A 27,977-nucleotide genomic window follows, 5' to 3' on the forward strand; every position below is an offset into this window, starting at 1 on the left:
AAGGAACGAAAACAATAATCAATTTATGGACAAATGAAGAGAAATTGTTTCATTCAATTACTATTAGTCATAAAATGAAAGAAATCCAGTCATGTTTGGCCACATCTGTAAAACTGATGATCCACTGCAGGGCAAGATAGGTAGACAGAGAAGGAAGAAAGCGCATGCAGTCTGAATAGCTCATCTTCTAGAGGTTGAGATGTGAGAAGTGCTTACCAGATCCCAGAGTAGTAGAAATGGGGAAGTGGATTTGTCAGCACTAAGGAGGGGCAGAAATTCTGTTGTACTAGCTTATGATAAAATAAGACTAATATGCTGTAGTGCTATATACTAGGGTAAAAAATTTTCAGATTTTTTTCACCTTAATGCAGATAGATTTAATCTGATAATCTGATGTCCTTATCAGACAATGAGTATGTGCTAATACCTCAGCTGTTACTTTTAAAATAGTTTATATTATTTTCATGTGGTTAAGCATCAATTAGAATACATTTAATTAAAATAACAAAACAGCCATGCATAGAGATAACCTAGAACCCCTGCTCAGATGTAGCCATGGCAGCTCAGCATCCAAGTGGGTTTCCTAGTAAGCGGATCCGGGATTGACATGAACTCAATGGCTGGCTCCTTTACATATCCCCCTCCCGAGGGAGGAGCAGCCTTACTAGGCCACAGAGGAGGACATTGCAGCCAGTCCTGGTGAGACCTGATAAGCTAGAGTCAGATGGAAGGAGAGGAGGACCTCTCCTATTAGTGGACTTAGAAAGAGGCAGGGAGGAGATAAGAGAGGGCGGGTGGAATTGGGAGGGAAGAGGGGAGGGGGCTACAGCTGGGATACAAAGTGAATAAACTGTAACTAATATAAAAAAATAAAAATTATTAAAAAAAAGAAAAAAAAAGCCAGGACAGTGGTATGTCTTTGTAATCCCAGCTACTTTGAAGACTAAAATGGGAGTATTATATATTTGAACCCCTGGTTTTGAGACCAGCCTAGGCGAAGTAGAAAAAAGACCTAGTCTCAAAAAATAAAATACATATACAGTCACTTCTTATGCAAATTTTGTACATTTAATTTGAATGTTGTATTTTCAGGAAGTTCTATAAAAGAGAGTGGAGTTTAGAGCCATTCTTATAATCTTGGCTCAATATTTGCATATAAATTGAGGTGTAATTTTTAAAATCCCACAGCCAGGGGTAAAATGAAATACCAATTAATGTGAAATCAGCCAGGATAATGTACTAAAATGAAGTCTAAACAATGCAGCCGCGGCCACATCAATATCTTCAAATTACATTCGAGAGAATCAATTCTGTTTGTTTGTGATGTAGCAAGTAGAATTCAGGGTTCTCTTCAAAGTAATTCTGTTTTAAGTTACTAGAACTATTTCAGTGGCTGGCTGCTAGCACACATAATAAAGATTCACTGTACTTTCCCTTATAGGGTGGCCTACTCTCTCACTGTCAAAAATAGCCAGCCGTTTCTATGTTGTTTTTTTTTTTTCCTCCAAAAATTGGAAGAATATGGTGGAGTCTGCATTTGGATATTGCATTCTCCCACAACCCCTCCTCAGTTTCAGTTAATTCTAATAATTGTGATGTGAGGTGGCAGGACATATTTTTATAAATGTAAAAGAAAAAAAATTAAAGAATATTGGTTTCTACATATACACGTAACAGTAAAATAATTCTTCCTAAAAATAGCATGAATGTGTATAAAAATTTACTTCAATTTTTCAAATACCCATCCAGTGACTAGGAGAGAAAGAAGTCCAGCTATGAAAAGTTGTTTTATCATTAGCATATTCAGAATGAAAATGCTTCCACAGAGATGCAGGTGTGTATGTACACACACGAACACACACACACACACACACACACACGCTCACACACACAAATGGACACATAGGCATGCACTCTTTGTCCCTGAAACTCACAGTACCCTGCCTGACTCCATGTAGCTGAAGAAATATTAAGTCTTAATACTTTTTCATCTACTTCCATTTGGGTGGTATGATATTTATTTTAAACCTCGTTCTAAGATCATCAGGCTAGTGTATAATTTTAATATTTTCTAAAATATTTTCTTGGGTACTAAAATAGATTTTTCATCAGAAATATATACATTGCTGATAATTCATGTACTCATTTAGTCCTATGTACTTTTACTAAAAGACAAGACAGCTGTATATATACCTAATGGAATAACAATAATAATAATTAGCTGCCACTCTTTTTATTAGTATTGTAAAAGGTAATCAATTGGGAACACAGAATGAAACCAGAAGCCCAAATCTGGAAATCGTGTTTAAAAGCCCACCTCAGACAATCTTTTGAGCATCTAGAAGAAAATTTCCTTTCTTCTCTCTTGGCGCTTTTTCCTTGGGAAAGGAACTGGGGTCTTGCAACAGGCTAAAAGAATAAATAAATGTATTTGATACATTATTCTACATAGGAGACTCTCCAAAGACAGATGCTTTTTGTTATCTTAATGGAGAGTGTACCATGTTTTCTAAAATACTTTGGCAGATCCTTGTAGTCCAAGGGAAGAGGAATTTCCCCTGAGATAAGAGCAAACACACTCTTTGAAAGTAATCCCAGGTATGAGGATTAGAAAGATAACTGGAAGCTTCATTTCTTTTATCTTATCACATCTCTGCTCCCTCACAGGAGCATAGGAGATAAGTTCTGTTTAAAAGAACACTGCATTGGAGCTGCACACAAGGTAAGCACAATTTCTTCCCAATTTGATAGGGGCAATCAGGAAAGAAAGCCTGGAGTTAGGAATATTTGGAAGTTCCTGTAATTTGTGAAATCGAAATGGCCTGATTTAAAACTATTTAAGTGTGGAAATAGTGAGTCATAACAAATGTGAAATAGATGCTTTTAAAAGTGTGTTGAAGTGTAATTGGTACCAAGAAAGGCAATGTTATGCAAGAACAGCATGGATTTTTCAAAATACCAAGAACTTCTCACATTAAGGAGCAAAAGAATACCCATAATCGTAGCATCTTGTTTACAATCAACATTACTTCTTTAGAACAGGTAGCAATTTGCTATCAAAGAATGGGTTTTGAAGTTTAAATGAGAAGATGGCAACAAACAGAGCAGACAGGATATGTCTTGAGTTTCAACTTCATTTAGGAAGAACAATATGGTGACTATAGCTGATTTTGGCTTTTGTGTGTGTGTGTGTGTGTGTGCGCGCTTAATTTTAATTTACTGGAATTTAGAGGGTGGGAAAAATATTCTTTTGCCACTTTCAAAACAAAATATGTCACAGTGTCTGCATATGAAAGCTAGAGATGGACATTTGGTGCCTTTCTTTAGGACTCTCCACTTTGCTGGTTGAGACTCCAGGTCTCCTTGAATCAGGAGTAATTGCAAGACTGGCTGGCCAACCAGCAGCATGCAGGGTATGGACTCATGCCGCATCTCCAAGCTTTTTCATATGGACACTGAAGGCCCTAACACGAGTTCCCACGCTTTGGAATAGCACCTCACCAACTGAATCATCTATTTCCCCTTCCCAAGAGACTGTAAGGATTTTATGAACTGTTTAAAAGGAAGGGAACTTTTTAAATGTTAAGTACTAGAGAGATCTTATATAACGATATTAACTCAGATAGGAAATGAGGCACATTTTTCTTAAACGTTATTCGTAACATTTAATTGCTAAGTTGCAAAAAAAAAATGTATTCAGCAATGACCTTATTTATAAAAGTGTTTCTATGGCATAAACCCATGGACATTATTACAGAAGATTTCATAACAAAGCACTCCTGTTCATCTTCTTTAATAATCTATTAGGGGCTTACATGAGAAAGAAGAAATAGTATTTCCTTTAAACTCTTCTATAATTCAGATTTTATCAACGTGAACTAACCCTGTGGTCAATTAAATATGAAGTAGAACAGGTTTTATGTTTTTTTTAATATACTAGACCTGAAAGCAAATATTATTTTATGATATGTTAATAACATGAGGTCTTTTACTAGTAATATTTAGTGGACCATACAGTAGTCACCTAAGGCTGTAACTATTTGCACAGAAGCAGAGACGATCTCAGAATTATCTGAACCATAACTCTTGGCCAAACACATTATCACAGCCCATTTAGGTAGAACAATGCAGAGTAGACAACTGTGAATATCCTTTAAAGTTCCAACTGGAATTCTGTTTCAAAATGTCCTCCAGTGTATAGTTTGTAGCTCTGTACTATGAGATAAAAACAATGATATGTTTCTAATTTATCGAAAACTGATCATAATCTGTAACATAAACCTAAATTTTCTTTTTAGTCCAAATACAAAGAAGCAACTCGAGAGAACTAGAAAGATTTTTTCTTTTTTTAATTAATTTAATTTTTATGACAATTTATTCATTTTGTATCCCAGCTGTAGTCCCCTCTCTTAGCCCCTCCCAATTCCACCCTCCCTCATTAACTTCCATGTTGTTCCCCCAGTCCACTGACAGGGGCAGTCCTCCAGTCCTCCTCTCCTTTTATAAATATTATTATTATTATTTTATTTTTTATTAATTACACTTTATTCACTTTGTATCTCCTCACTCCTCCCCTCCTGATCCCACCTTAGAAAGACTTTTTTTTAACTCCTAAAATTGCTGACTGTGATGTTAGTACATAAAAATAGCATCAAAACTTCAAGACAATCTCAATTTGTAATTTAGCTCATAACTCAGTCAAAAACCAGGAGTAATAAGACACCGGATCAGTCAACTAGTTTGAAAGGGATCCATGGGGTTGTTCTTAAGGATGCAAAGTCCAATAAATCCACTGCTCTGACCAGTTGCGGGTTATTTACAAGACGATTAAATGTTGCTTTGAACCCCCTTTCCTATCTTTTTACTTTATTCAATGTGTAGGATGATTTTACTAATATGTAAATGAGTTCTGCAGTAACATCAGCCAGTAAAGTGCTTGTTTCACAACCCTAAAAATCATGTTCAATTCCTATACCCTACAGGGAAAAGAGAACATTTAAAAGTAGTTCTCAGCCTCTTCACGACACCTAACTTGGGATCTGAACATCTTTATTTTTGCACCCTGCCTGCAAATGAGTACATACACATACATGTGCACACACACACACACACACACACACACACACACACATACACATCTACAAACACACACAGCAAGATCATTTTTTTTTTTTTATGGCTTGCATGACTCAAGTAGGTCCTGGAGACAAATCAGCTTTTGATTATTATGCTACTATGGTATAAAAATTTAAGTAAAATTTCATCCTAACATAACTTATTATAAATACTCATCTCTGGTAATTCTCTGCGTATAGAGTTTATGATTTAAAATGTTTGTGAGTTTTGATCAATTCATGGAATTAAGACAACTTAACTGTTACTGTTATGGTTTAATTTAAGCGCCAGGCATGGAAAACCTGTCTTCAAGACTTGAGTAGGAAAGAATTCGAAGCTCCCCCAAACAATAAAGGCTCCTCAAATTACCCCTGGTTACTTCCCATAACTGGATTGTACCATTCTACTCCTATGGAAGCCACACACATCAGACAAAAGACTTGAAAAACATGAGCTGGAACTGACCTGTCTCCTCCCTGAGGACTAGTTACCATCGCATCGGAAGCTACTACACATGCTGCCAATAGAGAAAAACAATCCTTGTCCTATCTAGCTGCAAAGACCATAACCCCGATAACCAGTGTAACAAGATACTCCTATAGGTGCAAATTGAAGCATGTAATACCTTAAGAATGAATGTAATACCTTAAGAATGACCAGCAGCTATCTAACTGGACATAAGGCCATGTAATAGATGGGGATTCAAGCCTGGTACACAAAACCTGTCTGATGATGCATGGTTGGCATGGTCACGAAATCTACTTTCCATTTTACTTCTGCTGCCTTCCTAAACCAGGATAATTTCTAACTGCAGTCTATCCTATATCCACAGATAACTGTAGCTGTCACCCCTCATCAAAAACTTCTGTTTGCTCTAGACAAACTTCATTACAGATAACTGGCCAGAAAACAAAGAGCTACTGACAGTGGTATGCCCAGCCTGGATTGATATATCTACCACACAATCTCTATACCCGAGGCTCAAGGAAAATTGCAGAAAAGGCTGAAATGTTTTTAACTCCTAGATCATTAGGGTACCTGCTCTGGGACAGCATCTTCTATACATCATGGAAGTTTTATTTATGAAATCTCAACAACATGATCATCTAAACAAGAGCAGCACAGTGAAATGCAGCATCTGAAACGCGAGTGTGAACAAGAGGACCTAAGCAAAGCACACACCACTCCCCATAGGAAAAGCTACGGGCAATTAGTGGCTGCTGGTAGACGGGCCTGTCATGCTTCTTCAAGGATGACTGCCTTAATAGCTTATCTGATTTCAAATGTCAGACCTGTACACATACATATGAGCAACACTAACTGAACTTGGCTCATTCATATACACCTCTGGGTGTGTGGGTGTGTGTGTGCCTGCATGCATGTGTAAAAACACTGTTCTAAGAAGTTATGGATTAGTCCGGAGTGGTGTCACACTCCTTTAATCCAGCATTCAGGGAGGCAGAGGCAGGTGGATCACTGAGTTCAAGGCCAGCCTAGTCTACAAAGCAAGTCCAAGACAGCCAAGGCTGCACAGAGGAACCCTGTCTCAAAAAAAAAAAAAATACCCAAAAGTCATGAATTTGATGTGTAATGGGATGGCATGGGAAGTGTTGGAGAGAGTGAGATAAATAAATAAATAATCCGATACAAAACTCATGCATGAAAGCCTCAAAAACTGAACATAAAAACAAAGTGACCAAACAGTGTCTAATCTCACGAGTGGTTTAAGGAAATGATGGATTCCTCATTTGATGGCACTGTTGAGAGGTATTAAGTGCCAGCATTTGGGACACAGCTGGATATTCCATTCACGTCCTCTCCTTTCTGTGCTGTCCTTTATCAGGTGAGTGAGTCCTCTGCTGCACAGGTAAATTCTTAGCTTATCCTGTGTGATATTTTTTCTCACTATAGCACAAAACCAATAGGACGAAGTGACCCTATGTTAAAATCTCAGAAACTGAGCCAAGATAAACCATGACAATGCTGTACCCAGCCTGGACTGATACATCTACAACACAAACCCTACACCTAAACCTTTTACATATTTTTTTTAATATACCATTGTAGTGACATAAACGTGACAGCGGATTCTGTACATGAGTACTCTAGATCATTTCTACACTTTCTTTTCCCCTCCCAATTCTTCTCATGCTCACTATTCTGTGTCAAATTTATGACCTCTTTAAATATTGTTACACACACATAAACACACACACACATAGGTATATATAAATGTCAAAGAGTCAACAATGTTACCTTTTCCAACAGTGATAAACCTTTAAGAAAGGTAAATTGTTAGTGCTGACTCATTGATTATGGAATGTGGAATGTAGAAGATAATCACCAAAAACAGCGTCTCAGACCTCTGGGTGACTTGTAGGCATCTTTATTGACATCAGAATGGACATAGCTATAAGGAGTGCTAAATCAATCAGTGTATGTCTTTTTGAGTTTGTCATTATTTTCTTTAAAGTCATAATAAAGTGTCTCTCATTAATGGGTTGATCTTTACATTCTTTAAATTCTAATGTTAAGCATTCAATACTTATGCATGTGTGCCGAAGAAGACCAAACCCAGAGACTCACACATACAGGTAAGCTTTCCTTCTCTTACATCTTTCCCCAGCCCAAATGAAACAGACACTTAAAGTTTCTCTGGTATGAAGAAATAGTCAGTGGGAAGAGAAGAGGGCTCTTTAGATAATGTTCAGCTGGCAACCTGTAAGCTCTGGTCATTTCATTTGATGATCCCTTTACAGCATTTAGAGATGGAATCTGTAGGAACTGACATGGCAATGATGGCAGGTTCCACTAAGTTCCACTCCCTCTGGTTTTCCCATCTCAGTGAGAATGTTGAAAACAAGCGACCACGGCTATGATTCGAGTACACTTAACTGACACTAAACAAATCTGTTAAATCAATAAAAAAATATTCTTGGGCAAACACTGCTTAAACCAAACTACATCACACAGTGGAGAAAAAATAAACACAGCTATTTATCTAATTTTAATAAGTGCTTGTTCTTAAAAATTAAGTTTGTGTAACTCAAACCTCCTATATTTTGCAAAGATGTGTTCCCTGGAATACCTATTACTCAAAAAGTTTTTGAAATGCAATAGCTATCAGGTGTTCCTGCACAATGGAGGCTTCCCTGTAAGAGCTTTGATCTACACTGACTTTTTTTTTCCATAGAATTGGAGAGCTTTGGTCGACATCAGTTAAAACAAAGGACTGTCCTGTGGTTGATGCCTCTTTGAAATGTGATTGTGCTTTTCTGTAGAAAGGACATAGATGTCTTTGTCAGAATCCTGTATGATGTTATCTAAAGGTTGACATAAATTTGATTTTATGTTTCTTATATTAAAATATAGAAAAAAGGAACAATTCTTGAGGACAAGATTTAATAATATATGTTATTAAAATAATTTTTCTCAGTTCTAATTCACTTCATTAGTGTGACTAAAAGCCATTATGAAAGTTTCCTTGTATGTTTATTTTTTTGTTGAAGGTTAATTGTCTTTTAAAATCATCTTTGTTATACTAGCAACCTAACTAGACACAGAATTTTAATTTATAATTATTAATTTGATTATGTTTCTTGTCTCAAATATTGTCAATATAAGAACAAATTTCAGTGAGAGGAAAATACACAAAAAGTAAAAGGAATTAAGAAAAATACTAATTTTGCTCTTAAAAACCAAATTATTATATTAATAAGCATATAACATTCAATTAACAAAGATATTTCTAAGCACTCCTTTTATAAATGTGACTAAAATTACTTTAAAATTTTATTACCAATGCTTCCCATTATTTTACAGCAGGTTTTTAATTTTCAAGTTTAAGTTGATGAAAATAGATTTAAAACACTAAGAAATACAATATTTTCTACTTGATATCATCACTTAACAAGGAAAAATGTGAGTTACTAAGACTCAGATTAAATGTTTAAGATCATTCTGTCTTTAGTATAAGATATCTATTCATTTAGGTAACTGTCACATTTATATTGCCAATTATTATTAGTCCATGAAAAACCTTTCAATATTTTAAAACTAAGATTAAATAAAATCACACTATTTGTCACCATGGTTAGTTACCCCATATTCTTTCTCACCTTCTTAAAAATCATAGCCCTAGAGTTCTAGAAACTTTCCCACTTTTTCTTCTAACTGATTTAGTGTGTCTGGTTTTATGCTGAGGTCTTTGATGCACTTGGACTTTAGTTTGTGCATAGTGATAAATATGGATCCATTTGCATTTTTCTGTACACCTAAAGAAGCTAAGCAAGAAGGAGGACTGTGGGTAAGATGATCAATCCTCACTGAGAAAGACAAACAGGATGGACATTGGAAGAAGTAGAAAACAGGAAACAGGACAGGAGCCTACCATAGAGGGCCTCTGAAAGACTCTACCCAGAAGTGTATGAAAGCAGATGCTGAGACTCATAACCAAACTTTGGGCAGAGTGCAGGGAATCTTATGAAAGAAGGGGGGGATAGTAAGACCTGGAGAGGATAGGAGCTCCACAAGGAGAATAACCGAACCAAAGTATCTGGGCACCGGGGTCTTTTCTGAAACTGACACTCCAACCAAGGACCATTCATGTATATAACCTAAAATTCTTGCTCAGATGTAGCCCATGGTAGCTCAGTCTCCAAGTGGGTACCCTTGTAAGGGGAACAGAGACTGTCTCTGACATGAACTTAGTGGAGGGCTCTTTGGCCACCAACCCCCTGAGGGGGAAGCAGCCTTGCCAGGCCACAGAGTAGGACAATGCAGTTAGTCCTGATGAGACCTGATAGGCTAGGGTCAGATGGCAGGGGAGGAGGACCTCCCCTATCAGTGGACTTGGAGAGGGGCATGGGAGGAGAGGAGAAGGAAGAGTGGGGTTGGGAGGGAATGAAGGATGGGACTACAAGTTGGGATACAAAGTGAATAAACTGTAATTAATATAAAAAATAAAAATTTCATTAAACATCTTCATCATCATGTGACTGCACTTCCAATGTCTTCCTAGGATGCACATCTATATAATTTATTATCATTCATATTTCATTATACCTAAAACTTGTAATTTGTACATGTGTGAGTTTCTGCTTCTAAAATGGTAAAAGGAAGCTGTAGTGTTTCACTCAGTGAAGCTCAGAATGATGTACAATGTTCCAGGAAGACAGGCTTCTGCCCTTGCTTTTGATATGGTTGCTCACACACAAAGAAAACTTATACTTACGTATTTTTGTATTTTTTTAGTCCTTCCTTTTCCCCTTGTGATAGAAAGTGGACCTGTGTGTGAGAGAGATAAGTATTTGAGATCCACAAACAAGAAAAATATCAGTGGATCAATTATGGGTATTTAGTCTAATGGCTAAAAATGTAGCAGATGAGTTAAGGAACATTTAGGAGATAGTTTCATGTCTTGAATCTAGGTGGATAAGATCTTTTGGCTAGCACTAGAAATTACAGGAGAATAGTGGATTCTCTTTGATTTTTATCACAAAATGGAAGTAGAAAAAAAAAGTTACAACTTTTCAGGCCTTTTTAAAAGATAAGTACAATAAGCCACTGTCTTCTGTAACTTAGGTATTTGGCATTTACTGAATAGCATGAGTTACATAATAGAACACAAACCAAACATGCTTATAGAATTCTTAAATTCTAAGGTGAGTACCTGTTAGCACCTTTGCTCAAATTATTCTTGGAAGTATAAATTTCACTTTTGTGAGATGTAATGCATATGGATGAACATGGAGTTTTCTTTCATATTTAAGCCTTTGATTTTATAACATTCTTGAAATCTTTGAAAGAACCTGTCAATAAAATGATTTTTGTGGTTTTAGTCCTTTGAGGATCTAAAACTGGGAGTGAGGCCATATGATACAAGTGAAGTGAAGGAGTAGGCAGCAAGATCATTCCCCATGGGTATCAATTCCTTCAGTTACACAGAGGCAAGCTAATGTACAAACGAATTCTGCACAAACACTGTCCCTATTGGCCCTTACAAGACAGAACTGAAAAGCTTTTGCTCTGCCTTCTTTTTATCAGTGAAAACAAAAGATAAAGAATACTTAAAAACAACTTATTACATAGTAATGATTTTTCACATATTAAAAAATTAAAGGTTCAAAATATTCAAATAGTCAAAGAAATGCCTTTAATTTGAAGTTATAAATAATGAAAATAAGTTTTTGATCAATAGTAATTTATGTTAGTAATGTCATAAAGTAATACAGAATTCTTCTCACAACAAAATTTATGCATAAACGAGTACATTTTATGTACCTTAAGTCTAATAATTCAAGATAAATTAAGATAGTTGATTCTAGAAACTTTCTACTGCAACAGAAATATAAACATTTTCTTGACTAAAGCTAGCCAATCAAACAGAATACTGACAGGTAAAACAGTAATCAAAGTGACACAACACTCCAGATGTAGGATGAGTGCCTGAATGCCAGTCATATTGCCAGAAATAAGATAACACAAACAATAATACATTTAAATAAAATGAACACAATTTGTTTAAAGGTGGTATGGGTTTCTAGTTCACATTTTGCTGGCATTACAGCATCTAAGGGATAGTCTTCCTATGTCTAAAACTTCTCTAACTATGATACTTTAGTAACTATGTTTTATTTCCTGTTACGTGTATCATTCACAATGTACTATGGAATATGTTGTGTGTAACATACGTGTAAAGGAAAAGGAATCCCCTTCTTTTAAGCAATCAGCATAGCTAAAGAAAGCAGAAGGGAATAGAACCTTGGTAACCGATTTTACTTTTAGCCTCACCTCTGAAGGAATGTCACTATCAAGTGTCAACAAAGATGAAGTTTCACCAGTTGCATCATGACCCCATTGAAAGCTCAGCTGCCACACATTTTCAGTGCAGCTCTCTCTGCAGAGCGTTAGTTAGACTGCTCTGAAGGTTGTGCTGGGAGTAAATCTGTTGGTAGTATTGTGATAAATGGCATAGTACACACCATAATCAGCACTTCAAGGCTATGCAGAAGGAGTACAGCTCAAGCCATTGAAAACCACGTTAAAATAAAATTCAAGGCCTGCCTTAGTTATTTAGCAAAACCTTGTCCCCTGTGAAGAAATTCTCATGTTTCAGAACTTTGCATCATATCTATTGTAAACTCTCTTCCCATAGACCTGTGATATACACGCTTCACTGAGTGTTTTATCTTTAACCATGAAAGTATTATACATAAAAAAACCATAACAATAACAATATAACAAATATTGTTTGTAAGTATTGACTATTGTAAAGAAATAAGACTTTTAGATTTTTCAGTTAACTAGATTAAAGACTATGTCTACATAAAAGAATAAATTAAATTAATGAACACGGGAGATTAAATTATTGTCTAGTTGTAATTTGGAAATTTAAAAGTGGATAAATGCCATTAGAAAAATTAATAATGAGCAACTGTAGAAATAGTAATTAGAATTTTTCCCAGGGAGTCACATAGTTCTTATTTAATCATCCGAGTGAGTGCCCAGCGTCATTTTTCATATTAAAATAAAATTGAGATTATGTACTGTTATCTGAATTTAAAGAAACGATTGTGGCAGGACCAAGTGTTGTTTCTTCAATACGTGACTATCTAAAATTTGATCCTATGTCCTATTAACAAAGAAGTTATTTGTGTTTTAAAAGCAAACACTTAACATGGCTCCCAGACCACTTTGTCCTAATGGATAGCAAGTTTTACATCATTAAGTTCCGTCATTTCATTATTGTTTTCACCTTCTATTAGTCTGGTTTATTTTTTTTGTTGTTGTTGTTTTGTTTTTTGACATAAAGAATCTTTGACCTTTTCATTACAATATTTATTACCTTAGAGTTTCTACATGTTGGTAGTTTGGGAAACATAAATCAATGGAAGTTTTTTTAAAAATAGGAAGAAGTCAGGAACTTCAGTTTTATATGGGGATTCAGAAGAAATATATCATAAATGTTAGCTGTTTTAAGAGACATGTCTGATTCCAAATTCATTATCTTTTTCAGAATAGTCTATTGCTTGTTTACATTCTGCTCCAAACTCTGCACTATATTCATGGGAAGACACTAAAATATCACAAATGTACAAAGCTTTAAAGGGCACATTGAATAGTGAAGATTGAAATTTATCATACTCAATGGTGTCTAGAAACTTTAATACAACACAAAAGCTTTCATGCTCTGTGCCTCTGAAAGAATAATAAGGAACAATGCTGGTTCCTGTTTCACTGGGGTTTGAGTAGGGCCTTTTTGTCCCTTAATTTCCCTAATTAGTCTCAATTGTGTTCTCCCTCTAAGTTAGCAGGCCAAGATAGTATCTGCTTTATTGCCATGGGAGGGAAACTCGGTCTTACAGCGCATTATTAGATACTCCACTCTCTCATTTAGAATCCTATTAAGTTTCCCCTTGGCGTTTTCTAAATCAATTAGTTTTAGCCTTACCCTTCTTAATATGCTCCTTTTGGAGGCTCCTAATTTTAGTCCCTAACTCTGGTATTTGTAGTTGCCTTTCCCTTTTCTTTTGGGCAAAGATTTCAATCAATTTTCCTGGCAATACTGCTTTGCTAGCATTCCACAGAGTCATATCTGTGACCTCACCATTATCACTGTCTGCTAAATATTCAGCCCATATGTCTTTGGGCTTCTCCCTAAACTATTGCTGCTGAAGGAAGTAATTATTACTTTACCATCTTAGCACTCCCTTGTTGCTTTTCAAGGGAAATAATTCCACACCCAAGTGAATCATTGCAAGGTCCTAAACTAGAATCTTGTCAATAGAACAGCAACTTTACCCTCCATCTCTAGTGGGAATAGAAAAAAAAAATGGTTTGGGAAAAGGAGGAATGGTTTATACAACAAAAAGTGAGTTGTGGCTAGGAGTGTACTCATTTGTTTTGACAAGACGGTAAAAAAATTTAATGGTTACATTAACTCAGAATATAATTTAGTACCGTGAATTGCTTCCCACAACTATTAGGGAATTTATCTGTAAACACATTTTGACATCAAGGTTATGCATTTATTTACCAAACATATAGATATTTTATGCAGAGATCAAGGTTATGTATTTATTTACCAAACATATATATTTTATACAGAGAATTCATTTAATCCTGTTAAATTTAGAAAACATAAGGGATACATTTATAGATATATAATATATATTTATAGATATAACATATATTTATATTTATAGACATATTTATAGTTAATTTCAAGCTGATAATTTCATAATTCTCTGAAATTCTCAATTATATACTAGAATAATTATTAAAAATCACTAATGCTTTTGTACTGAAGCAAGAAAGTAATGTATTCTTTGATTACCTATGTAATATAAACTTTGGTTATCTATGAAGCTAGGAAAATTTTGTTTAGTTCATTGAACTTCATGTTTCTAAAAAGTGTTATTCTAGATATGCATTTCTTTTTAAGATAAATTTTCATATATAATTTTAAATATTTTTAGATACGGAAACTTGGATAAATATTTTAGGCTAAATATCAACTAGTGATGTGAATGTGGAAAAATTAAAACATTCCAGAAAGCAAAGTCCAAAAACATATATATGATTATATATATTATATAATATTAAAAAAATCAGTGATATATGAGACCATATAGGAGACAGTAAAAAAATCTATTTTTAAAATAATTTCCAATACAACTCAAAGTAAATAGCTGAAGTGAATAAAAGTCATTGTATCAAATTTTATTTCAATGACCACCATGCACATTGCTTACACTGGTGGGGAGAGTGACTCTAATTCCTATGGTTCTTGAGTATACTAAGTAGAGGAAGGTAGTCTCCACTAAAATAATAAATAATACAGTTGTTTAAATATTTTCCCACTGTTGTATTGTAAAAATCGAAAAGTAAAAGGCGTCTCCCACCAACGAGTGTCAGGAATGATCAACACTGAGGTGATGTGTGAGCCTGCATGGCTTCTCACACCATACTGACATAGGGTCCTACTGTCCACGCTCAGTTCCTCTACTGGAAACAAAATGACATCTTCATCCTCTGTCTAGAGAGATGTGGATTTGAGTGATGGCTTTGGTTTATAGGTTTCAAACATATTGAGAATACAGTTATACTGCAAATTTATAACATGAGAGGTTTTTATTATTTTATTTTTTAACTTTATGGTTGGGAAAGAAGAGCAGGAACGCAGTTGTCTCATTGGTGTTTTATGTCTGTTTTGCTTTGTATTTAAGATTTATCCATTACAACTTGAGTACGTAAGGCCACTGATCTTTGTGGAAGAGTCAGAAGAAAGACTGGAAGAGCCAAGATGAGGCACTTTACTCTGAGATTATGTCTCCTAGAGATGTTGGAGAAACTATACTCCAAAAAATCAAAACACAGCTATTTTTTTTTTACTTTGTGTATAATAGTGTTTTGCCTACATGTACATATAAATACCACATGTGCATGGCTCCCTCAGTTCCAGAAGAGTGGAGCGAATCTCCTTGAACTGGAATTACAGAGGATTGTGTGCTGTCATGTGTGTGCTGGGACCCAACCTACGTCTTCTGCAAGAGAAACAGCTCTCTTAAACTCTCAGCCATTTCTCCAGCCCTCACTGTTAGTATCTTTTTAGTGTCACCACATTTTTAATTTTTGACCTTTCCAAATTTTAACATCGGTGAGATTGAGAATCTAAAACTTGTATCCTGATCCATACACACACACACACACACACACACACACACACACACACATATATGTAATTTAAAACAAAATAAAAATATTTTAAATATTGTCATAAATAAAAAATAAATGAACTTGCCAATAAAATACTTTTTATTTTTTATTTTTATTGATTACAGTTTATTCACTTTGTATCCCTCCTGCAGCTCCCTCTCTCTTCCCCTCCCAATCCAATCCTCTCTCCCCCTTCTCCATCCATGTCTCTCCCCAAGTCCACTAATTGGGGATGGCCCCTTCCCTGTGTTTCTGATCCTAGTCTATCAGGTCTCATCAGGACTGGCTACAATGTCTTCCTCTGTGGCTTGGTAAGGCTGCTTCCCCATCAGGGGGAGGTGATCAAAGAGCCAGCCACTGATTTCATGTCAGAGAGAGTCCCTGTTCCCATTACTATGGAACCCACTTGAACACTGAACTTCCATGGGCTACATCTATGCAGGGGTTCTAGGTTATCTCCGTGAAGGGTCCTTGGTTGGAGTATCAGTCTCAGAAAAGACCACTTTGTTAGCTTTTTTTGGTTCTGTTGCTCTCCTTGTGGAACTCCTGTCCTCTCCAGGTCTTACTATCTCCCCATTCTTTTATTAGATTCCCTGAACTCTGCCCAAAGTTCAGCTATAAGTCTCAGCATCTGCTCTGATACCCTGCAAGGTAGAGTTTTTCAGAGGCCGTCTGTGGTAGGCTCCTGTCCTGTTCCCTGTTTTCTCCCTCTTCTGATGTCCATCCTCTTTGCATTTCTGAATGTTGAGTCCTCCAGCTATCCCACTCCTAGATATATCCAAAGATGCTCTAGTATATTACAAGGACATTTCCTCAACCATGTTTGAAGTAGATTTATTTGTAATAGCCAGAGGCTGAAAACAACCCAGATGCTCCTCAACTGAGGAATGGATAAAGAAATTGTGGTACATCTACACAATGGAATACTACTCAGCAATAAAAAAGAAGGAAATCATGAAATTTGCAGGCAAATGGTGAGAACTGAAAAAGATCATCCTAAGTGAGGTATTCCAGAAGCAGAAAGACACACAGGGTATATATTTACTCATAAGTGGATATTAGATATATAATATAGGATAAACATACTAAAATCTACACATCTAAAAAAACTAATCAATAAAATAATTTATAAACATAGAATGTATAGAACAACCAGATTAAATTACTAGAGTCAGAGTATGTTTGAATTGTTTTAAATAAATAATAAATATATAACTTCTTATCCAACAACTAGAACATTCACATAGCTCATAGTCTGCAGAAACAATGAACATATTTAAACAAATGCTATAGTTTTGATCAATAGCCCTAATATGGTGGTCTGCTCCCAAAGTTATTCATGAAGTTTCATTAACAGTGTATAACTAAACACATTCTGGAAGTAATAGTAAGCACTCAGAAATGCCAGGACAATTTATTTGATGTCCAAGGGTACAAATGTTGTTTTCCATGTTGTGTGGAGGGATATTATACTACAAAAGCTAAACATTTACTTAATAACTTGTTCCCAGAGGTTGATTAATAGGTTGATTACCTCCTCAAGATATTATTGTAATTAGAATACCATCTAGTACAAATCTGCAACTATAAGTAAACTCTATGAACTATGCAAAGACTCTATAAATTATTTGATCTTTATATTATTATCTATGTGATACAAAATGAGCTTTGTGACTCTTAGTGAGTGTAAGATAGTTTTAAGGTTACTGAAAATGCCCAAAGTTTAGGACAAACATCACATTTTTACAAAGTAGAAAGCCAGTCTTGCTCAACATGTCTCTCCCCCTATTCCCCTTTTCTAGTCTACTGATAGGGGAGGTCCTCCTCCCCTTCTATCTGATCCTAGCCTATCAGGTCTCATCAGAGCTGGCTTCATCAACTTCCTCTGTGACCTGGCAAGGCTGCAATCCCCAGGAGATGATCAAAGAACCTGTCACTGAGTTCATGTTAGAGACAGCCCCTGTCCCTTACTAGGGTACCCACTTGGAAACTGAGCAGACTATGGGCTTCCACTAAACAGGGGGTCTAGGTTCTCTCCATCCATGGTCCTTAGTTAGAGTATCAGGCTCTGCAGGCCCCCCTGGACCCAGGTCTTTTGGCTCTGTTGGTCTCCTTGTAGAGCTCCTGTCTCCTCCAGGTCTTTCTGTCTCTGTCTATCTTCATATTTCTAATAGTAAAAGAATATTAAAGAGTTATAGATTTACTTTTTCCAAGAAAGGAGGCCAGATTCATGTTGTTTCATATATCTAGGAATGCATCCAATTACACGTTTGAATAAAAAAAATGCGGTTAAGCAGGATATTAGAAGAAGACAATTTCAAAACTATTCACTAGAGGGAGATGTCAGCTGTGTGCCTTACAATGTCATATTCTGTCAGCATATTTTTTAACCAGTATATAAATGATAGTCAAATGAGAAGAATACATTCTGAAGAAATCTGGCAGTCATCTAGACTCAAGATGAAACAGAAGAAGATTGTTGATAGCATTCCAAAAGCAACCAGAACAATCTAAAAAAAAAAAAAAAAAAAAAAAAAAAAACAATAAACAAAACAGAAACCCACAAAAGAAAAAAAAACCCTACTCAATTATGTGATGCTGGTAGGGTGTCGCAAGAGTTTAGAGGTTAAATTGGGAAAACATGATGCATTGCTGAATATTGGGGGGAGAAAAAGAGTCTGAGTAATGAGAACCACAAAGAACTAAATTGCCAAGAATGGAGTGACAGCTAACTGGGAAAGTTTGGTGGGAGCATATTAGAGAGAAATTAAGAAATTAGAAAGACTATTTTGTGCAACGTATTCTTTTTTTTCACTTTTAAAAAATATTTATATTTTTATAAATTATAGTTTATTCACTTTGTATACCATCTGTAGCCCCCTTCCTCATTTCCTTCTTTCCTCATCTCCTTCCATGCCCCCTCCAAAGTCCACTGATAAGGGAGGTCCTACCCCTCTTCCCTCTGACCCTAGCCTATCAAGTCCCATTAGGACTGGCTGCATTGTCTTACTCTGTGGCCTGGTATGGCTGCTTCCCCATCAGGGGGTGGTGATCAAAGAGGCAGCTACTGAGTTCATGTCAAGGATAGTTCCTGTTCCCATACCTAGGCAACCCACTTGGGGACTGAGCTGCCATGGGCTACATTTGTGCACAGTTTCTAGAGGTTCTAGGTTATCTCCATGCATGGGCCTTGGTTGGAGTATCAGTCTCAGAAAAGAACCCTGCACCCAGAATTTTTTGATTCTGTTGCTCTCCTTGTGGAGCTCCTGTCCCCTCCAGATTTTCCTCTCTCCCTTCTTTCATTACATTCCCTGCATTCTGTCCAAATATTGGCTATAAGTCTGAGCATCTCCTTCAATACCTTGCTGGGTAAAGTCTTTCATTGGCCGTCTGTCTTTGGCTCCTGTCCTGTAGCTTCTTTTATCCCTCTTCTGATGTCAATCCTCTTTGCCTTTCTTCATGAGGATTGATCATTTTACCTGGGGTCTTCTTCCTTGCTTAACTTACTTAGGTGTACAGATTTTAGTATATTTATCCTATATTATATGTCTAATATCCACTTATAAGTGAGTATATACATGTGTGTCTTTCTGCTTCTGGGATAACTCACTCAACATATTCTTTATGGTGATTAATTAAGTCCAGGTAGGTACGTTAGGTTGGTCAAGGGAATACAGAGGCCTCCTAAACAGATGTCTCTATCTGTAGACAGGGGCACACAATGAATATCAACATTCTAAGCTATTGGAAAAGAGGATGGAGATTTAAAATATACACTCAAGTCACCCCGAAATTCCTTTTTGGACTTGCTACATTATAGAAAACACATTTACGTAAAAACTATCATTGATATAATGAATGTGACCTTTTATGACCATCTAATAATTAGTTGTAATTTCTACAACTCTTGGAGCCTTAATGCTTGCAAGGTCATCTTCAATATCATTCCCACAGGTCTATCAAGGTTGTTTCTGTTGTTTCTTTCTATTTGTAAACACATCCATAAAACTTTCTCTGAAAATGAGACTTACAGATGGGATATCAAGAACAAGATTAATCCATCCGCTTCTATAACAGTAAAACAAAAACACTATCATGGTGCTATCAAGTCTATATTATCATTCCACCTCTTTCCCTGAAGACTTGATTTTGATCATCTTTGTGTTAGAGCTCTCTGGTTCATTGGTTATAGACTGCTTTCTAATGATTAGTGATCAAGCTTTTCTCTATCCAAAGAATCAGAAAAATGTATTAATAGTACATTGGAATTTCTTACAAATGTCTGCTTCTGGAGCTGAAGGGATTACCAGAGGTTAAAGTGCTTACTGTTTATCCACAGAACAGAGTTCTGCTAGCAGCAACCACACTGGCAGCTCACAACCACATGTAAAGGATCCGACTCTCTCTTCCAGTTTCTGCAGTCACCAAACCCCACCAAACATATGTACACACAGACACATAAACAAAATGAACTTGCAAGAGTCAGCTTTATCTTTTCCCCTTGTTGTTCCCTGGGATCACTCTCAGGTCGTCAGAATTTGTGTCCACTACTTTACCTCCTAAGCCATCTCACTGGCCTCCAAGAAATTGATTTTTGCACTTAAAGATTGGTACGGAGCATAATAAACCCCAACATACTTAGAAATTCAGGAAGAAGTAAAAGAAGAAGAAGAAGAAGGAGAAGAAAAAGAAGAAGAAGAAGAAGAAGAAGAAGAAGAAGAAGAAGAAGAAGAAGAAGAAGAAGAAGAAGAAGAAGAAGAAAAAGAAGAAGAAGACCTCTATTTCTGCATTTACTCATGACTTCCTATTATCTGTTAGAGTTAGAACAGAAGCTTAAGCAACAACATGCCTTACTTTGCTCCCTATGACTTTCTTTAATTTCCCATCAAGGAAAAAGATGTCAAAACATAACCAAGTAAAGAGAAAGTTCACAATTAAATAAAAATGAAAATATTCAGTGACCGCTTTACTTTATTTTTTATTTTTGCCTATTTATAAGTTAGCACCACTTGAATTATAGAAGGAACTTTCTCACAGTCTCCACCCACTCTTATCCCCTCATTTGCATCATAAATCATTCAGCTTGCAAGTAATGCTGTAAGTATAATGCAAATTTATTACAGAAAAGCTCATGTTACTGTCTTAATCATGTGACCATAGGCAGAATTATAGCTACAAAATGTAGACCATGTATTATTCAAAAATGATAGAAATGATGAAGAACAAACAAACAAAAGAAGATCTTTGAGGAACGTGAAAAGCAAGACACTTCAGCTTTTACAATATTCATCAGTATATAAAAGTTTAAAGTCATTGCTATTTTGACAACGATGTTGGGCACCCTGTAATATGAGCACCTAGTGTTATATCTGTATAGGGGTAAAGAACCAATCACAGGGGTCACGTGGAAATGTGCTCTTTAGGCCCATGATGGACAGAAGCCCTCCCTAGTGCATTAGGTACAGAGGCTCAATCACCGAAGCAAAGTTTATCACAGTCATCTATCAGCTGTTCAAACAAGCAGGTCCTAGGCAATCTTTGGTCAGCCCGATGGACTTTGCTATTTAAACATCATATTATTCCAGTACATTAGAAAATGCCAGTCTCCTACCTGACCAAGAGATTGAAATTTGGAAGCACTGCATTCCTACTGTAGGAATGGGACAACTGAGTACAATTAAGGTTAGCAGATCTCCTGTGACAGACTTAGAATGAAAGTGTAGTAAAAACGCTGATGAAAGTTTGAAGTTGATATGATCATCCTAAACAACAACACTTCCAAATGACAAGAGGTTCAACTGTAAACAACACCTCTCCCTGGGCTGTGCAGCCTCACCAGGCCACAAAGGAAGATGCAGCCAGCTCTGATGAGACCTGATAGGCTAGGGTCAGATAGAAGGGAAGGAGGACCTCCCCTATCAGTGGACTGGAGAAAGGGCATAGCGCTAGAAGAGAGAGGGAGGGTGGGAATAGGAGCAGATGAGGGAGGGGGATACAGAAGGGATACAAAGTGAAAAAATTGTAATAAATGATAATAAATAAATTAATTAATAAAAAAGAAGATTAAAAACAAAACTTAGTTTATTATGAAATAACAAGTGTTCAGCCCTGAGGAGATCATAGACATGCAAGTAGCATTACACAGAGCATGTTGCATAGAAGGTGTGACTGTCTGTGTGTGTGTAACAGTTAAAGAAAAAAGGACATTTGAAAGAGCAGGTTATACACATGAAAAGGGGTTTGAGGGAGAAGAAAAAAGATAGAGGTAAATACATATGCACATGTAGGTATGGAATGTACAAAAGAAAAACATACATTGAAAACATATATTCTGACTCTAAAACTGCTGACCTCCAGGTATTTGTTTTTATTTGATATGGGTGAGTATTTTGGCTGCATGTGTGCCTTTGTACCAACTCTACGCCCGGTACCCTTCGAGGACAGAAGAAGGTATCAGATCCCCTGAAACTGGGATGAGAGACAACAGTGAATCACCCTGTGGGTTCTCAGAATTGAAGATGGGGTCCTCTGAAGAGCTGACAGTGCTTAACAGCTGAGTGGCATTTTCAGCCCCTCTGCAAAGTATTTTAATTAGTACCTTTTTTTTTTGGTGATAATTCTAATCTGTTATTTGCCAGGAACTCTATATTATTCTAGAGTATTAATACAAGTAATTATACATTCTTTCAGAATATCCTGTCTCACTCTATTATCAATATAACCACCATTATTTTGCTTCTTACTATTGCTGTGAAAAAAAAAAAACTTAATGATTCCATCAAAAGATACCTGCTTTTCAGCCCATTTTTCTCTTTAAGAATGGTTTCCCACTAACGTCATTATTTGGTATTGACAATGATGAGTCCATCCTTTGCGCAGCCAGGAATTTTTTCTGTTTGCTCCTTGCATAAGCTTAACGCCAGCCAACCTTTGTTATTATGGGGGAAGCTGCATTATGTGCTTGACGCTCTGCTTGCTGTTAGAGTTTCAGTAGTTTTCATATTTAAAATCTAAATAAGGTCAGCGGAGCTTACATTGAAAGTATCCATTATTCTCTAGTAAACCAGCAAGAAAGCTTCTAATTCTCATTACACATAAAAGGACCAAGTCAATATTTCCCCCCTGAGCTGGGCCTGTTTTATTCATGATGGAAAATAGACTGCCATTTCTTCTTGAGCACTGTGTATGCACAATATTCTACCAGAAGTGTTGCAGAAATCAAAAGATTTCAAAATATTTAACTGCTTCAGAGCTGTGTAAGGAATAATGTTGACCTATAACTACAAGAAAAACATAAAAAAAAAGAAGCAGACTAAAGAACATATCTGTAAAGTTGGATGGCCTCAGATGTCAGTGAAAAATCCATTAAATAGAGAAAATAAGAGGATACCTCATTGTATCCATCATAGTAATAAAGTAGATTATATAACACCAATATAAATATTTTTTTTATATTTTCACTTTTCCTCATTCTAGTTAGTGGTAATTACCTACCATACTATGAACGTAAATGACAAAAAAAGTGTTGTTTTCATAATACTGGTTAAGGATTAGTGAAAATTTTTATTATTACAATTTTACTTAACTCTGAAAAGATAGATAGGCACCAATGAGCTTACACAGCATATACAAACTCAACGTCACCAGCTCCAAACTGTCTCACCTGGAAGTATGAGCAGAGCCACAGTGAACAAAGCTCACATCTTTATACTATTGATGGCTATGGACCTTGGTGGCTGGTCGCCGTGACAATGACGTCATAACTACACAAGGTTTGGAGTGATTTCTTTTATATGTGATTTTTTTCCTTTTGATATACTTCTCTACTGTAGCTCAGTGACCTGGATCTGACTATGTAGCCCAGACTGCCCTCAACAAAGAGACAGTGTCTTTGCCTCAGTCTCTCTAGTTCTTGGATAGCAGGTGTGATCCACCTTGCCACGTGTGAATTGAACTGTAAAGATTTCAGAAGAAATTAACTACGTTTACCATCAAAGCACTCATACTTCTGTGTTTATTTGCCTTTTTTTTTTTAGTTGGGGGACTTAAACTTTTAATAAAATCTGATCTTACTATTTTGGTACATTTACCTATTAAAGGAGCACCTAGAAAGTAGATCTTCTCTTTGAAAGCTAGTCCAAATACAAAACAACTGACAGAATTTTTTATACATTTGCCTCCAAGGTGCTTCTGAGCCTCGAATCAAAAATATAAAATAGAATAATTTTGACCTCTGCTCAAACAAAAAACATATCAATGATAAACTAGTAATGTTGAAGATGTAATAACTACTACATGTCTCACAAAAGGTTTCCTGGTTTATTCACAATAATGTCATTCTTTTATTCTGTTTCATATAAAGTTTTAATATAACGAATTGTTTTTGGCATCAGATCAGATGATAAGTCCACTATAGAGTGTCACTGAGAATATTTTATTCCCACTAAACTAAATTCCATTTCAATCTTTTTCCCAGTGGGGTTACCTGTTATATCCTTAGAAATCTAGAAATGATGACATTATGATTGACTCACTAATAAGATCTCAGACTTTTCCACTTCTGTGGACCTACATTCTGCTTGACATTTACTGTGAATGAATGGAATTCCCCCAAGAGCTCATACTGAAACCTAACTTGCAGTGTCTGGGAAGTGAGCTTATTTTGAATAAGGTCTTTGAAGCTGTAGTAAAGCAAAGATAGTACAGTTCTTGTTGTTCTTAGAGGAGGGGAGAGAGAGAGAGAGAGAGAGAGAGAGAGAGAGAGAGAGAGAGAGAGAGGTGAAATTAGTGTTACATGGAGACAGAGGCAGAGGCTGAACCAATTCCATACCAAGCAATGGGACTCCTAGGCTGGAAAATGGAAGGCAAAATAAATAAATGAATGAATAAACAAACAAACAAATAAATAAATAAATAAATAAGTCTCTGCTTGGGTTCTAGTACCAATGAAACACTATTCTTCCCTGGACCTAGACCAGTGAAGCACAGCTAATCACTCCCACATATAATAAATTTTTGATGAAAGAATAACAGGATATTTTCTTTGAATTTCTCTTTCTATCTCTCTCCCTCTCTCTCGGGAGGTGGGGTGAATCCTGGAGTTTCCACTTTGCACTTCATACATCCTAGGCAATCACTCTACCAGTAAAACATATTTAGAATCCTGCCTTAGATTTATTTTGAAAAAGACTCTCCTATATTGCCTGAACAAGCCTCACACATGCTATGTAGCTCAGTACCTTACTTTTGCTTAAACTCGGGATCTTTGGCGTTCGTGTTGTTGAAATTACCAAGCTGTGCTTTGGATCCTATACTGATTTTCAGGAGGAAAACTCAGAGTACTAAGAGTCCCAGTTTTCCTAGAATTTCCCACCTGGAGAAATATACTTATTAAAGATATTGTTATAAGCCAACTTAATCACTATTACCTCCTCATATCAAGTTACACATGGAAGAACTGAGGCAATGAAGAAGAGATGTAAACATGAAATATCAGGGGTTAAAGTCAAGGTAAATCTTCTGTGCAACAGAATATTGTATCTTCCGCATCCCTCAGCGTTGTGGTTTATATACGGACAGGATATAGTGCTGTTGTTTGCAAGCCATAATTTACTGTGCTTTCCTTTACTGTGTCAGTGCTAAATAGGACCATAATGATGTGACTTAACATGGACATTTATCATTTGGTATAAAGCTTAGGAGCTCTTCTAGCTTAAATGCAGTTATACCTTAGGTTTCAAAGAGTGATAGACTAATCTATATTCAAATACCAAAGCTTTTTTTTTTTCCACAAAACCATTTTCTCATTCAGGAATGCAAGTGCTATTATATATTAGTTCAGTAGATGTTACAAGATGCTATAAACATTGTAGTTTACAAGCACAGATTTATTTCTCACTGTTATTGAAGCTGAAATCTGCCATGAGAGTGCTAGAGTATGCAGGTGTAGGAGTCTGGGTTTTAACACCCTTAAATTTTCATTGTATCTCTACAGGCTAGAAGGTGAGACAAATCTCCTAAGTATTTGGGTAAGGAGGAAACTTCATTATTAGTATTATATTTATTATTATGATTACTATTAATTTGTGAACACTCTACCCTCCTAGCTAATTGCCACTTAAACACCCACTTATAATATCATTACATTGGTTTTAGAAATTCAACATAGAAATGCATTAAATTCATTTGGGGAAATTTTAAAAGTGATTTACCAATATTAAAGTGTAAGAGACTGAGAGGCAACACAATCCAGTAGCTATAAGAATAGAATTGAAGCAGCATTCATATCTCTAGGAAGAATAATACAGAGGTCAGAGGAGGGAAATAAAATTTCACTGAGAACTAATAAACTACCATTTTAAGAATCTACTATGTTTTCAGCTCTGCGTTTTTGGTTAGCAACTGCAGAAACATGTTTTCATGTTGACATCGGTTTGAGAAAATAGATAAAATTTTCACTGAAGAGTGTATTTGAAAAACAGGAGAAAATTTATCTGAGGATTATTTGTTTTAATGAGTATCAATAAAATTTAGAATCATGGAAAGCATATATTCATTTTCTATGGCAGAAGTTTCTTTATTTGCTAAATCTGAAATAACAGATAGTCAGTGACATGTGAGGGGTGTTACAGAATCAAAAATCAGTAGAGCTGTGAAATACCAGCTTAAAATGGCAAGCATTGCTTTTACCTGGTTGGCGAGAACAGTGTTCTAGTGATGTTCGGTTGCTGGGAGCCATCACACATACTTCTTCCTCGGTGTTTTTTCCTGAATTATGTCCATTTTAGCTTCCCGCTCTAATTAGCCTTCACCACTTTAGGATCAGATAGACTTTAAAAAAGAACTGTCATGATGGCTGAGAGTATTAAACAGTGCCACTGAAGGGAGCTCTGTCTTAATGGGACATTGCATGTCTAGTAATGATTTCCCAATACATGAAGAGCAGACATTGAGGACAGTATGAGGCCAGCTGATAAAGCAGGCTATTGTCACAGATGTCCAAACAAGGCTAGTTTAATTCAAGTTTATACATTTTAAAAATTTGATACTATGAAAAAGTTTTCAGAAATAAGACTATCTTAGCAAGAGCATAATAAATATCATTATTGTGATGTTTTTCAAACTGCCATATACTTTTTCAGACACTTATCCAATAATCCATACTCTAATTTAGATTCAGGCACAATTATATTTATAAAACACACATTATAATAATTTTTCCATGCAATAACATTGTTTACTTATGTAGTGCATTAAGGGATAAACACCATTATAATTTAGGCCAAAATTAATAGATAATTTTAACCTTTATGTTTATATTTTCATAGCCGACGTTAGTATTGTAATTGGAGCAGTTCACTGAGGTCAGGAACAGTCCTCCTAGGTTTGCAAGTGAAAGCATTCTAGAGAGCTGAAATACCCACCCAGCTGAAAGGAAAGGGCCAATTCTATTTATGTGGTGTTAGAGTTTATGGTTCTACAGGTGAGAGAGGCTGACAACATGTACAATGTTTTCATCAATATCGCTGAAGACCAAAGTGACTTTACTAAGGCCTGCAATAATTGATAACCTTTACACACTGCATTATATTAATTAAACCATCCAAGATACCACGCGCCTCTAGTGGGGCATTCTGGGTCAGTGATGCCTGCACAAAGCGTTATGTCCCTTTTGCATATTTCAGGAAAGCCTGCAATAATTGATAACCTTTATACTACCCTGGTGTTGGCCAAGGAGTTCAAAGCATAGCAAATTGTCCACAGTGTATTTCTGAATTAATGACTGCATCTATAATCATGTACAATAACATGTTATTCTTATTAATATCTAAATATATTGCAAATAAGCAAGGATTTAAAAAAATGGAATGTACTTCCTTGAAAAATTCATTGATTGTGCTTATTGAAATACATAATACACTCAAAAACATCATTACCACTTGGGTTAATTTTTACTTAAACTACTTGCTTTAATTATAATAATTAAGCTGCCTACTGGGGGTTCTGTTTTAATGACTTAATTTTAATGTGATGACCGTTAAAATGTCATTTTTGTGAAGTTATGTTTCTCTTTTTTTCTCATTATCAATTTATTACTTTTCCAAAGATAAACATCATCTAAAAGTGGGCTAGTGAAGAAAGTT

At 35.9% G+C, this 27,977-nt stretch overlaps 1 protein-coding gene across 14 annotated transcripts in view; it reads right to left on the reverse strand.

Moving 5' to 3' along the window:
• The window catches only part of Tenm3 (teneurin transmembrane protein 3), a 2,741,632-nt gene that overhangs the window by 1,671,481 nt on the left and 1,042,174 nt on the right, over nucleotides 1–27,977 (reverse strand). The window contains exon 5 of one of the 14 annotated variants that reach the window (XM_060381762.1): nucleotides 10,349–10,401. The exons of the other annotated variants lie outside the window; for them this stretch is intronic. The gene's annotated coding sequence lies outside the window, so the exon portion shown is untranslated. The remainder of the gene's footprint in view (nucleotides 1–10,348; nucleotides 10,402–27,977) is intronic. 14 annotated transcript variants of the gene reach the window in all.

Source organism: Meriones unguiculatus, chromosome 4, assembly GCF_030254825.1.
Source record: "Meriones unguiculatus strain TT.TT164.6M chromosome 4, Bangor_MerUng_6.1, whole genome shotgun sequence".
Classification (NCBI taxonomy): domain Eukaryota; kingdom Metazoa; phylum Chordata; class Mammalia; order Rodentia; family Muridae; genus Meriones; species Meriones unguiculatus.